The 15229-nt window shown below is 32.3% G+C and overlaps 1 protein-coding gene and 1 non-coding gene across 6 annotated transcripts in view; both read left to right on the forward strand.

Annotated features, from left to right (window-relative positions):
- The window catches only part of LOC127061369 (prolyl 4-hydroxylase subunit alpha-2), a 286159-nt gene that overhangs the window by 192955 nt on the left and 77975 nt on the right, over positions 1-15229 (forward strand). The gene's annotated exons all lie outside the window — the stretch shown is intronic.
- LOC127072146 (U2 spliceosomal RNA) lies at positions 11589-11781 on the forward strand. Its single transcript, XR_007785319.1, has one exon. It is a non-coding gene; the product is annotated as a U2 spliceosomal RNA (small nuclear RNA).

Here is a 15229-nt window from a genome sequence, read left to right on the forward strand (position 1 = left end):
ATAGTACGATCTCTTTCGCTATACGCGCGAGTACACTTCGATAAAAACTCATCCAGCTCGACCTTTCTTCGTGATTGTTTCGCTTTCCTTTTGACTGGACGATTGAAAAATATTAAAAATTTGAGGTCCAACATTTTTCTTCGAAAAAATTAATAGTATATATAGATCTTTGTACAAACATTGTTCGATCGGAAATTTATAATTAAAAGAAAATAAGATCGGCGATTCGGAAAACATTTCTCTGTAATAAAATAATCGTTGTTATTAAACGTTGATAGCTGTGTTTGAACAAAAAAAAAGGAAGAAGGAAAATAAAAAAGGAAATGAAACGAAAATCTCCGGATTTTCGTAAAAATCGAAGTTCCGAAAGAACGGAGATAAACCGAATTGGCTTCTCTTACGATTTAGATCGAGATTCAGATCTTATCCTTTACGAGTTCCCCTTGCAGCATCCAATGGTTAAGAAGCCTCTTGTCCGGAAGACAGCTATCGGTAGTATTCGCGGAGCTTTCACGGTGCATTCAACGTTCCCTCCTGCGGATTTTCAACTCGACGTTTTATCTTCGAGAAAACCGTCGCGAATCGTTGTTGGTAGGATCGCGAGCGGATATACTCGTCGGCCCTTCCCTAAAAAGTAAAACGCCTCCGGTCGATGCTTTTCTTCGCTGTCGTAAAAAAAAGAAAAAAAGAAAGAAAAAATATATCCGTTCGATTCCATTTCTCGTCTAAAAATCGTTCGACAATTCTTGAATCTCTCTCTCTCTCTCTCTCTCTCTCTCTCTCTCTCTCTCTCTCTTTCTTTATTCTTGAAAAAGAGATGGTAGGTGGAACAAACGAACCTTTTTCTCAAACCTTTTCTTAAATCTCTCTCTTCTCAAACCTCTCTTTTCAAACCTCTCTTTTAAAACAACGATACATCGGATTTCTTGTGCGATTTAGAAATTAGAATGTGTATATATAATATTATACAAAATATGTACATATGATATTAAAAAAGAAGAAGAGAGACAAGAATTCAAAAACTATTTCGTTTAATTTATACAGGAAATAGATATTTTATTTCATTATTGAAATATTAAAATAATAAATATGTTTTATTTTATGATGATGATGATGATGATGATGATGATAATAATAATAATAATATTAATAATGATAATATCGTGCTACTTTCTACGGAATAAACATTTGCCATTTCTCATTCAGATCGTTACATTATTAATTTATAGGATACAATAAATCTCAAATATTAATTGTAATTGCAAGTCTTATTTAAGAATAGTTTTCATCTGATTAATTAATAATCTCGATATTTAGTATACGCGTATACTATAAATTCGCCATTACATATTTCATTCGAATCAACATTATTTCTCTATAAAATGCAAGGCTCAGAGCTCATATATAAAATCAATTACAATTAGTATATAAAATTAAATTTGCTTAAAAGTACAACTATGTTGACGCATGTTGAAATACATATGCTCGTACACATTTGTATAATTAAACTTTACTAATATATTTTTTTAGTAGAAATTACAATATATATACATATATCTATATAATACAATCAAAACACACAACTTGGTAAAAAAGTACGAATGAATGAATTAAATATATACATATATAATATTCGAAAAAAGATTTGCGGTACATCGAGCAATAAGTTTTGAAATTTAGTCTACCATTTCAAGGTTGTACCGTTTTATTTCTTTTCTCTTTCACATCTATTCACTTGGCGAGAAAAGTTACAGCCAAGCGCCATTATCCGTCTCCATTGCAAAGAAGACTTTTCTTTCGTGCGACGTCCTCCATCGTGAATTCGCGAACCACGCAACGCGAACTCGCAAGTCGTTTCGCAACGACGCGCCTACAAAAGCTGCAGGAACTTGCCCATCTTCCTTCTTTCTACCTACTACTTTTTTTTTTCTTCCTTTCTTTACTCTCTTCAAGGAGTACGTACTTCGCTTTTCTGTTCTTTTCTTTTTCCTTTTCTTTTCTTTTCCTCCTTCTTTTTCCTTTCCCTTTTCTCTTAGTACTACGAGAAATTGTATCTTAAAAAGCGTAGAAACGTTGACAAAAGAAGAAAATTTCCTGTAGTTTCATATTAAGATGAAAGAACCGGCAAATGAACGATTAAGGTTTTGCAAAGAGAGATATATTCATTTGTTTCTTTATTCTATGTCAAAAGAAAATTTGTCTATCTCTGTCGAAGGAAATTTATTCATGTAAAAAAAGAAAATGGAGATATTTCAAATTAAACGAATGCATCGTTAAAGAATTTTGAATTACAATGAAAACGATCATATCACGTACGTTCTAAGATATATATAATAAAAGAAAAGTAAAAAATAGTTTATCGCATAAAATTTCGTTAATATTCATATTTTATAAGTATGAATGAATAGATGATAGAAATTGGCGAGTAAACGATAACACGAGAAACCACGAGTACGACGGTTTTCCAAATAATTATTAATTCTCCGTTATTAAACATGGCATCTTTATGGTTTTGAGGAACTGAGACATATCGATGACGTATTTTGGAGAGGAACAATATCATGTACGCCTTGTAGGTATTCCAGACGCGTTCCCTTGCGGCTTATGCGACGTTAATACACACTGAAAGTTATGCACGCGTTTGGTCTGGTATTCGCTCCTTAAACTTCCTCTTCAGGCAGGAAAACCGATTCTGCATAGCATCGGGTATGTATATATATATAAACAAAGACAGACGAATAGAGTTCATTCACTCTCTCTTTCTCTGTATGTATACACATACACATATATATATATATGTATGTATGGATGTATGTATATGCATATTCGTATATGTATCTCTTATCTCATTCTCTCATTCAGATTTTATTCAATTTCTTGCCAGTGTGAAACATTCCAGTGATACTAAAATGAAAAATAAAGGGAAGGAACATGGGGTACGAAATGTCGTGAATTTAACAAATATTTCATCTAGAGTGAACGAGCACGTGGAATGTTCCAACATTGGAATGTTTTTTTTCTTTTATCGCCATGCTTCTATCGTTTAATACTAAGTATCAAGATTCAAGGAAATAAACCTGTAAGGATTAATAAATTGGAATTATTTCATTTATAAAACTATAAGAAATTATTGAGAATTTTAAGTCTTAAAATACGGAGGTGTCAATATCATTTTCGATATTCTTACAATTCGATAATAAAAATATGAAACATCTCTTATATGTAAGGTAATTTTAAGAATGATGGCCCACTTCCTTTTTTTGAATCTTCATTATAACTTTATATCATTATAACTTTAATCGATATTTCAAGAAAAAATGTATTTGTACAAAAGAAATACTTCAAAAATTATAATATCAGGATGAGAAAAGGTAAATTCGATATTTGTAAAAAAAGAAAAGCGATTATTTCTCATGCAAGAGTTCATGTCACTCATATTGTTCGAGTGAGATAACCCGTCGATTCAAGAAGTCATGACCCAAGTAAAAAAAACAGTTTTTTTTTAGAAGAGAAAAATTATTTCTTCTTTTTTAGGAAAAAAAATTATTTCTTCTGCTCGTATAAAACTTCTTTATTTTTTATTTTATGATAGCTAATTATTCCCGAAAAAATTGATCCATCTAGCCCGAGAGTCGGGGAGTAACGACTCGTTTGTTCTGTAATAATATTTATATAAACAACAATATCTCATCTCCCGATTATATATAAACATTACTTTAAAATATTATATTAATGCACTGTATTCAGAGAAAGTCATTATTTTTTAGTTAATTATTAGTAAATTATGTTTCAAAGGAAAACCAAGAAATTTTTAATGATAATGTATTTCTATATTACTGCTAACTTACCTAATTTCTTAATTAAAAACAAACAGATAGTATCGTTTATGAATTTTATTAACAATTATCAATCGTAGCAATACCTTAAAATATCTCAAAATTTCGCTATATGACTAGAAAATATAAGAGCGTGTCGTCTCACCGGTAATGCCATCTCACCCTGAATTACCCTATCTTTATATACATAAATATATATATATATATATATATATATATATATATATATATATATATGTACGTATATATGTATGTATACACAAGCAAAGAATATGATTGTACGATTCAGAAATCTCATAGGAAAGCATTTCTGTTATAAATATCTCGAAACGAAGTGAGACAAGGCTGCTCCATTGTTCGTATCCTTTCTGCAGATATATATTTAAATGTAGAAGCTCGTGGAAAGCTTTGGGAGGCTCGTGGGGGCGAGAGATTGTTCGTTCCATCGACGGGTGGAGGATGAAAGGAGAGGGTGAGAGGAGGAGAAGGAAAAGGGGTGGTATCGCAGACGCGTCCCCGGTGGCTTAAGTGACACTAATGCATTCCGAAAGCGATGCACGCTCCAGGACAACCTCTCGATCTGGGATTCGCTCGACAAAACTTCCCATCCTTCCACCTGCTATATCCTACTCCTCGCCCCACTATACTACCCCTTCACTTCACCAACTCTCTGTCTCGAGACTCTCATCTCGATTCGCTTCCGTTGCCATCCACAGACGGTTCACCGCAGGTGTTCGCCAAACCAAAACGGTCTACCGTCAGGATGCAAATACTCTTCGGGATTATGAACGGAACGCGTTTGCTTAATCTCGGCCCTTGTATTATGTTTCCAAGTGTATTAGTTGTCACGAAACTCTCTCGGATAATTTTGATTCGCTTAGCTGCGACGGAATGTGCTTAATATTTCTCTCTCTATCTCTCTCTCTCTCTCTCTCTCTCTCTCTTTCTCTCTCTGTCTCCTCTATCTCTGTCTTTCTCTTTCTTTCTTTCTTTCTTTCTCTATCCGTTTGTCGAATCTGTCGGTGTTTATTTTTCTTTATGAAAAATATAAACTCGTGAAAGATTATTCGTGTTCGCATGTCAATCTTGTTTTATTAATTTTCGCAAACTGAATAGTACGTGGATGCCAAAGTTTAAATGAATATTTAGTTCAGTTGAACAAATCACAAAAGAAAATTTATATACATGTATGTATATATGTATGTGTGTGTGTATGTATGTATGTATGTATGTATGTATATAAAAATACACGTTCATGGAAAAGGAGAATGAAATAAATTAAAATTTGTTGGTTTTCAGTAACAAGTTTATAAACGAAGAGGAATGGTACGCTGTCTATCACTCATAAAATGTAAACGTGGAAAGAGAATAATGAATTTAAAAAAGAACAGTTACAACTGGTGGCAAACAGTTTCATAAGAAGAAAGAAAAAAAGGGAAAGAATAAAATGTAAACTTATTGTAAACGGAAACAAAAAGTATACAATTTTAGGATAAACGTAACAAACGTCTATAGAATAGAGGTATCCACTTATCTTCCGAATCTTACATAAAATGTTTTAAAACGTATTACACAGAAATAAATCGTATTACTTAATACATAAAAATATTTTCTGACGTAAAACGTTCTTTCGAGAAAAACCATTGAAAAAGTATCATAGTAGAAACTTACTGGCCGTAGTATCATATAAAATAATTTAAATAGACCGATCAAAATAAAGAGTCAATCGACTGATACGATGCATTTTCAGGCAAAGCTAAAATCGGATTCTCAATCCTCAGCACGCTCGCTCGGTCTTGGAACCGAGACTTTACGTTTGCCGTCTTTATATAGTATATACTATTTATATGTATATCTATATAGTAGACGTCCATGGCGTGAGCATGCTGATCGTGCGAAGAAAGCAACAGTGCTTTTCCCTTATCGAATAGAACCTTGCGGACGGGGATTTCGATTTCTTTTTGCACCTAAGACGTGTCTGCATTCTTGAACCACGATGGAAACTTTCCGACGTCTCTTTTCTAAACACACGTATGCGTGTACATGTGTGTCTATCTGTCTGTCTGTGTATGTGTGCGTGTATTTATATATACGCAAGTTAGTATGTATATTCACATGGTTACGCGCGTAAGGAAAAGGCAAAAATTCTTTCCTACTGAGACTCGATCGAACTACTGGACCACGTTCTCTCCTTTTCTCTTTTCCTTTTCTATCTTTCTCTCTTCTCGGTTCAATAAAAGAAGTACTTTTCTCTTGCACGCTGGATTCCACCCTTTCTGAATCGGTAGTTTTCAATATTTGAGAAATGGCTTTCTAGGAAGAAATCCACGACTGTGTTCACGATGGAAAGAAACCAACATATACCGTGGACACCCGATATCGCTTATTTATTTCTACGAAATAAGACAGTATAGGGTGAAACGATCCGTGAAACGTTTCCTTTATATCGAGAAACGGTGATTTTACGCGTTTTCAAATGTGTTTCAAGATAATCGTTGAAAGATTTCTCTCTTTTTTTTTCTTATTTCCTGTTTTTCCTTCTCTTTTTCTTTTTTCTTATTTTTTTGATTTTTGGATATTAGAAAGAAGAGAAGATACGAATGGATATAATGAACGTGGTGGACCATTAATTTTCTTCTTATTTTCATTAAAATAATAACGGGAGTCGTTGCGAAACGGCCACTTGTTGAGCCTCGCAGTCGCTATTTAAACCGAAACTAGATAGCGAGAGACCTAAATTGCTACTCGTTTACCCGAAACCTTTCGTGACCGTCTCACAGATTGCGATAAGGCAATCAATCGACCGTTGTCATGGAGAATTTGCATTGCCCTCGGTCTTCCTTGCAATTACTCTTTCGGCTTGCGAGTTTGTTGCACTAAGAATGGGGTGAATGGGAGGGAAGGATTGCTTGGCTAACAAGGGAACGTTCTCGACTAGTGGAAATTCTGATTTTAATGAAACTTTGTGGATATATATATATATATATATATATATATATATATATATATATATACATATATATCCAGTTATGTTAGAAATGATACTTTTTATGAACGGAAATTCAATTAGCAGTAGTAAAATCGTTTTTAAAAATTTTCTGAATTTCTCAGGTTTTATTTACCTTTTTTCTTTTTCTTTTTCTTTTTCTTTTTATTTATTTTCTTTTTTTAGGCAACCAACTAACTGTGAAGGATGGAGGAGAACTTTCGTATAAAAAAATAAAATGATACGTGAACAATTTTCGGATTATTATAGAAAAATATGAAAGGAAAAAAAAAGGAAGACAACAAAAAGACAATTGTAACTTTAAATATTATGCAAATATATACCACGAAATTTAATGTTTAAATGAAAATAACTAAATATATATATTATTTCAAAATCGACTTTTTCTTTGAAGTTTTAAGCACATCAATGTTTCTTTTTAAATATGGTACTATATTCTTTTTCTCTATATTCTCATAAAAGGACAATAATAAAATTTACCCACTTACAACATTATATCATTTTATTCTAATTTGATTGTAATTTCAATTAATAATTTTTTGTGTTCCTACACGTGTAATGTTTCTAATAAAACCGTAGAACCGTACTTTATAATCCAAGTACCATAAATAACATAGATATTAGGTATAACGCATTTAAATGTTCTAATCTGTGTATGTAGGTACGATATAGGTATTACATAGGCATGATCAGACACGATGCCGAAACTCTCCACACTGGCCATTACCGAGAGACCGTGCTCTTTGCATCGTTATCGTCGAATTTACACAATTTGCATACTAATCATACTGATTCGATCGATACTCCTATCGAGGAAAAATCAATACGTAGACATGACTTAAGTCATAACATATATATATATATAAAATATAGAAAATCGTCTTTGTATACATACACATATTGTATACAACATTGTGTGTATCTTAATTAGAGATGCAAGTATTTTTTTAAAGATATTTTTCTTCTTTTATCTCACAATCATTCGAATAGATTTTTAAAGATGTAACTTTCAGACAAAAAGTTTTCTTTTTTCTTTTTCTTTATTATTTTCATTTTCCTATTCTATCATATATGCTTTGCATCTTAGTTCCATCGAAAAAAAATCAAAAATAAAATGAAAAAGAAAAATACATAAAACTTAAAAACTTTCATCTTTTCCGCCCTTCTCCCTTCTCTTCAAAGTGAATTTCTGACGAAAAAAAATTGTTCTTCGGATAACTTGATGTGCTATATATATTCACGAACTTTCATTAACATCAGAATTTCCGACTCTTGGGAACCTTCCCTTGTATTATAAGAACGACGTGGAGTACCTACTATAGCCAAGCGTGATACGTAATCTCGATCAAAAAAAAAAATAAATAAATAAAAAAGAAAAGGAAATATATCCATAGCAAAATTTCCATAAATACTGATATCTCATTATTAATCTTTACGATTGTTAAACGATATAAAGATGAGATATATGTAGATAACGTCAATAACTACTGTGATAATTAATTAATAAATTTCTTTTTTTTTTAATGACACACTAAAATGAAACGTAGTTAAAAATATTCATCGTGTTCATGAACTAATCAAACATAATTGAACGAAGAAAAAAAATATTCATGAGACAGAAAAAGAGAGAGAAAGGGAGAGAGAGAGAGAGAACTCCGGCGGGAAATTTAAATCAATTTTCGTATATGGGGTCACATCGGGTCCGGACGTTGTCAAGATGCCAATGAAAAACGTTTTGAAATATCGCAGGAAGGCGTACGGCAGCCTCTTGAAAAATGCATCTTGATTTCCGTAAATTCGTAAACGGCCTCTCGATCTTACGATAAAGCGATCAACCTCGATCGTTTTTCCCAAGTTCTTGGTATCCCGGCTAGTTCGATTCTCCTTTCGGTCTGTGATTTTTCTTTTATCGAACATGTCATGTTCGAATCGTATAAGAGTTATTTCCAAGGATTTCGATCGTTCTATGCTATTTATATGTTTGTAGGATACATCCATAACTGTGAAACAATTTTTAATACATATTTATAATTTTTAATATATATACATATATATATATATTATATATATTTTTATAGTTATATATACACACACACATATTAGTATTTGCAATAATATATATATATATATATATATATATATATATATATATAGATTAGGAAAGTTTTGTAAAATTATAGCAATTTATCATAAAGATACAACTTAATATGAATACATTATTCAAATTACGTAATTACGAAGTAATTAGATCAATTATGAGGAATAATTAAGTAATAATTATCACATACAAACACACACACTATGTATATACCTGTCGAGGTTGCTCACCTCGTGCTTTCTTCAAGATTTCTCGAAAGTTTCTCTAAGGTATCGAAGGTCACGTTCCCTCGAGACTGCTCTTCTCTGTGGGGTGCATAGACTGTATACGAACTCACTGGGGTCCCCTCGTAGATAACCTTTGACCCTACCGTGATTCTCGACCCTCGTTCTCGTTACCTCTTCCTCTTCTACTTCTTCCTCTTCTTCTTTCTCTTCTTTTTCTTTTTCTTCTTCTTTTTCTTTTTCTTCCACATCGGACATCCGAGAATTCTTTTCCCTTCTCTTTCTTTTTTACTATGAACGAACTCGCACCTGCGACAACTCAGCCACTTTCGATAGGAAATACCATAAAAACCGTAGACCGTATGCTTTTCTCTATCGTCAGGTCAGAACCTTTCTAAGGAAATACGCATTTTCACCCTTGTAGTCAGACTCAGAAAATTTCTTTTCGATATTCATGTAATTATAATAAAAACACCGATCTTAATGACAATTAATAGTATCTATACTCGTATAGAAAACTAAAAAAAAAAAAAAAAAGAAATTGAGAAAGACAATTTTTCAATTATTTTTATACCTTTCTGTCAAGCCAAATATAGAAAATAAAATGTCCGAAATGAAACCGTTCAAATGCATACGTTCATTTATACGAACTTTTCTTTTTAATAAAATAACAAGAAATATTAGTTATCGTTTTAATTATTATAGATGGATGCATAATAAAAGGGGAAAGTTTTTTATTATAAGCAAGAGTGCAAAAAATTGGCAAGAGATAGTTCCAGTCGTTAATTCTTTTATCCATCAAGCACACGTGTTGCAAGGTGGTGACGCCAAGGACATGTCGAAGGTCACGTTTCCCTTGGGGCAGCTTCGTTGGTCTGCATACGTGCCGTACGAGCTCTCTGGATAACCTTACGACCTCAAGGAAAGCAGAGTGAGAGAGACCAGAGAAACGAGAGAGAGAGAGAGACAGAGACAGAGAGAAGCGTTAGACCGCAGTGCAGAGGAGCATAAGGGCGGTTAATCGCACTTAGCTCACCGACACCACCTTGGCGGACCACTCTCCCGAAGCATACGTGAAAACGGAGCTTAAGCTCGTTACTTCGATGCACACCACCTATGTACGCCATCCTATAATAAATTTGTCTACCATGCTATTCTGAATAACCACAGGACGTTTAACGTCCTACGTCCTACGCTGTTATACATATTTTTGTTTTCCTTTTCCTTTACGAAGGCACGAAAGTCCTCTTATGTCCCCGACGTAACAAAATCTGCAAGAGACGGTTTATTCTTCGAAATTACTATGTGATGTATAGTGCAATTCTTTAAAATCTCTTTTTATCTTTCGTATTAAAAATTCATATTTTCAAATCGTTTACGTTCGTATTAAAAATTCGTAAGTGTATTTACGTGTTTGATTTTATTTTTTAAATAGTCGAAGTTGAAATTTATATATAAAAAAAAGCAAGTTATACTTCACAAAGATCAGTTAAAATCGATTATAATATTCAGTAACAAAATGACGATATTTTCGAATATTAAACAGAATTGTATATGCGATAGAAACGATAACAATTTTATAGTAATAGTCAAAATAATGTTACTCGTGGAAAAAGATTCTTAACGGTATCCGAAGGGCCGTTCTGCTTTTAAATTTTCATTTGACTTTCAAATATATAAAAAACAAACGCAACGAACGCGAACGAAAATGATTGAATGCGAATACTTGTTTTCCTCATATTTGTACTGTCCGTATTATGCAATATATATAATGTTACCACATATATTTCATATTCCAAAAATCAAAAGTTAATCGAATAATAAAAATTCGTTTCGTATAAACAAAAATTGTTTCTAATAATAACAAAAATATTCACTGTAATTTAATATTTTCGAATCCACGGACAACCTTGTATATTCGTTCCTTTCGTAAGAATATAATTTACGAAAAGAATGATAAGAAACATCTTATCATGTACGAATGGTATTACGATACAGTGTTGTGCGATTTATCATATCGTTATTACGAAAAAATTATAAAAATTTTTGGAAAAAGAAGAGCAGACAAATTTATATCAATTTCGTTATGTAACAAATACTCAATCCCTTTAAATCGAGTTCCATAAACGTAATCAAGGAAACTATGAACGAATCAATCTTTAATCTTGCTCCTTTTTTTATTTTTATTTCATTTAGATGAAAAATTTATGAATTATTTTTTTCGTTAAACATATAGATATAACAATTTTTTTATTTATATCTAGTTATGTTCTATTTATATTTAGTTTCGAATATAATCTTGTTACCCTAACTACTTGTTCTAGTAGTAAAGTTGAACTTTTCTACCGCTATGTGGCGTATGATTCCCATGATCATTTTTAGACCGAAATATATTGATAATATGCATTCAAAACGTAAGGAGTATCGCTTCTCGGCCTTATGGCTAAGATCAAAGTGTAGTATCTGTTCTTATCAGCTTAATATCTGATAAACTACTCATAGAGTAGTTCCAAATATTAGCTTGATTTTTGAAACTATGTAGAGTGCTGAAGCTTGCTTCGCATCTACTTCGAGTTGAACCGGCGTTGCAGTATTGCCTGCATCAACTCGTGTAATTCTTATTAAACAAAACGATTTTAGGTTTTTGAAAATATTTCTAATAAACAAAAATTGGATATACGTAATATAGAAAACTTCTATTACAAAGTATATCTGATCAAATATACTCGTAATAAAATATTAATACATAAAAATAAAATGGTATCCAGAAAAATAATATAATGTTTTATTAATTAGGATGTATACGTTCTGAATTTTTTATTATAAATGCTAACATCAATTTTTGATTATATTACATCATGGTTTATTATATTTATAAATATTTTAATCAATTTACTGTGACTACTTATAATTATATACTGATATTTGATTATGGAATACTGACTTATTTATTTAAAAATACTGATCAAAAATTTCAAAAAGTACTCTCTCAAAATAAATAGCAATCTGTATTATATACTACCAATATTATATTTGAATTAACAAAGACAGTGTCCGGAATCTCTACAAATAGATTCGTGACATTTGTATTGTGCATATATATTATATATAGTATTCCCAACGTTATTATATCCGTTTACATTGTTGAAAATTTTAATCTCGATTCGATGATTTATAACAAACTCGATTCCATGTCGCGGTCGTCGCTCGGTACCTATTTGTCAGCCGTTTTATCATTCGTAGAACGTTTAATTTAAATTCATGTTGATTTAATCATTCGTTCTGTTTGCGTTCGTTTACACTTTTACAAATAAACAAATGTTGGGTCACACCATCGATATTGTAAAGTTTGATTAATTATATACGTAGGACTAATTAAAGTTTTTAAACAACGCACGCTTTAGTTTGTAATTGGTATTTTTCTTTTTATTTATTTCGTTTTTCTTTATTTTTTTAAAGAACACCGATCTCATTGCATCTTATAAAAAAAATACCTTTAACCGTTTCACTTTTAAATCGATTCACAAGAAAATTTATTCATCAATTGTATCGTACAATTCTACAATCTCGTGTCTGCTTATCACATTTTCCTTCAGACGAATCCATTTCAATTCGTCTGAATACTCAAGCTTCGGCAATGATATTATATACATATACGAGCGTGCACGTGTATATGGCATGTACATATATGTACATATCCGATTCCATCCCATAATTGGATTAACATAACTTCTGAGATGTATCTGCCGTGTTTCCGTACGAAGTGTCAGAATTTCTCTCGTATCGCATCCCTCCCCCCATGTAATATCGTCTTTATTACGACATTTTCTTTTATTTTTGACAAAGACTTAGACGACACTTATTAAGTTACGAACTTTAGAAAGAAAGAAAACGAAGAAAGAAATAGAGATAAAAAAAACGTAAATGTGAAGAAAATATCCCTCGATAATTTATAATTTATAAAATGATTACTTCTAATCATCTCTCTCTCTCTCTCTCTCTCTCTCTCTCTCTCTCTCTCTCTCTCTCTCTCTCTCTCTCTCTCTCTCTCTCTTTCTCTCTCTTTCTCTCTTTCTTTCTCTTGGATTAACTTCAAGACTGAGTAACGTGCAAATAGCTATTTGAATAATTGTACATTTTTTTCAAAAAATATAAAAAAAGAAAACGATCGAATAAAAATTCATCGAGTCTAACGAACTATCTAACGTTTGATAAATTCGCGAGAAAAATTGTCGGACAAATTTCATCGAATTTCTAGTCAGTACAAAACGGAAAATTCTAGAAGTACATACGGAAAATTAAAGGATCCACATTGGAAATAGGAAAAAAAGAAAGAAGTAAGAGAACGAAAGGGAGAGAAAAAGAGAAAGAAAGACAGAAAGACAGAAAGAAAAAAAAAGAAGGAAAGAAAGGGGATATGAGAGAGATAAGAGAAACATGAGAAAGAAAGGAAGGAAGGAAGGAAGGAAGGAAGGAAGGAAGGAAGGAAGGAGAAGCAAGTGCAATTTGAAGACGGACGCGTTGTAGCTCCTCTCTCTTTGGATCGATAAAACGAGCGAGCACAGAAAGATACTAATCTCGGGCGGGTCACGAAAGTCTTTTTATCCTCGTTGGCAAGCACTAAGAGAAGAAGTGCGAGAGAGATTGAGATAAAGAGAGAGAGAGAGAGAGAGAAAGAGAGAGAGAACTTCGCTCGCTCACTGAGGCTACCAAACGAGAGTGAACCTTTTTCTTTTTTCTTTTTTTGTTTCTATTTTTTTTTTTTTTTACCTCCAGTTTTCAGGTGACACTGGCCATTGTGCATACCGTTATAACGTGGAACTTTTGTGTGTGGCTCGTTATCAACAGCTTAAATCTCATAACATCGACCGTGAAACGTTTCAAGTCTTTTCACTTTTATCCGACTAGTTCATCGATGTAAATATGTCTCTCTCTATCTCTCTCTTCTTTTTTTTTTTTTTTTTATCATATTAGCTATGTTACATAAATATGTATACAAATATGTGTACGTTCATTTATACATGTTCATACCTCTATTACTTATGTATATTTGTATATATATGTGTGTGTGTGTGTATATGTGTATTATATATGTATGTATATATATGCATGTTATGTATATGTGTATGTTAGGTATACGTCGAGATATGGCCTGTAAAATATGAAGATGCGATTTTCAAGCGGTTTATTTGATATTCCGATACGGTTGCATGATATTTGTCACCGACGAAAAATTCTCTTTCCCCGTCTCTAGCTCAGTCTTTACATCAAGATAAAATCGTCGCTTAACACTTCGGACAGGATTCATAAAATATATCTTCCTTTGATGTTTCGATTGTAAGCGTATTTATAATGTATTAGAAAAACGAAAAACAAAGAAAAACAGAAAAGAAACGTGATAAACCGATTTCGAGGTAACCATCGTGATAAAAAGAATACTATATAGTTACATCTATAGACGATATATTTTTGTGATTCGTTATAAATCATTAATTTCATGCATTTATGAAAATAAAAAATAAAAAGAAACAAAAACAAAAATGTTGTCAAACGGACGGAAAAAGAATTTATTGAATTATTTTATCTCTCGCAAGTTATGACTTATCCGACGTTAGTAATCACATTGTTGCATTATATATATATTTTTTTTTGCTCTTTAAAATATCTTTGCGCTCTCCACGTTAAACATTTTCATTCGTTTGACCATTTTACAAGAATAATTTAAATTCTCTCGTTGGCTTTGACGTTGATATCGGAAGGTTTCCAGGTGGCAGCTAATTTCAGTACCTATGTAAGTACTTTACAAACTTTATATGCGTTTGCATAACACTCGTAATACACGTCGTACCGATTCACTTTGCCTGACGCTAAAGTAGATTTTCTATAATAAGGGAAAAGCGCCACTGTCCAAGCTTTCGCATACGATCAAAATTATTTGAGAACGTTCGTGGAGCGCATTCTCGAGCGCACTCTCATGCTGCTCTTGTACCAAGGTTAAAATGTCGTTAACGTTGCGCATTAACTCCTAACCCGTGCTTTGCTTGCTGGTTACACCGTCCTCGTG

This window comes from Vespula vulgaris, chromosome 1 (genome assembly GCF_905475345.1).
Source record: "Vespula vulgaris chromosome 1, iyVesVulg1.1, whole genome shotgun sequence".
Classification (NCBI taxonomy): Eukaryota; Metazoa; Arthropoda; class Insecta; order Hymenoptera; family Vespidae; genus Vespula; species Vespula vulgaris.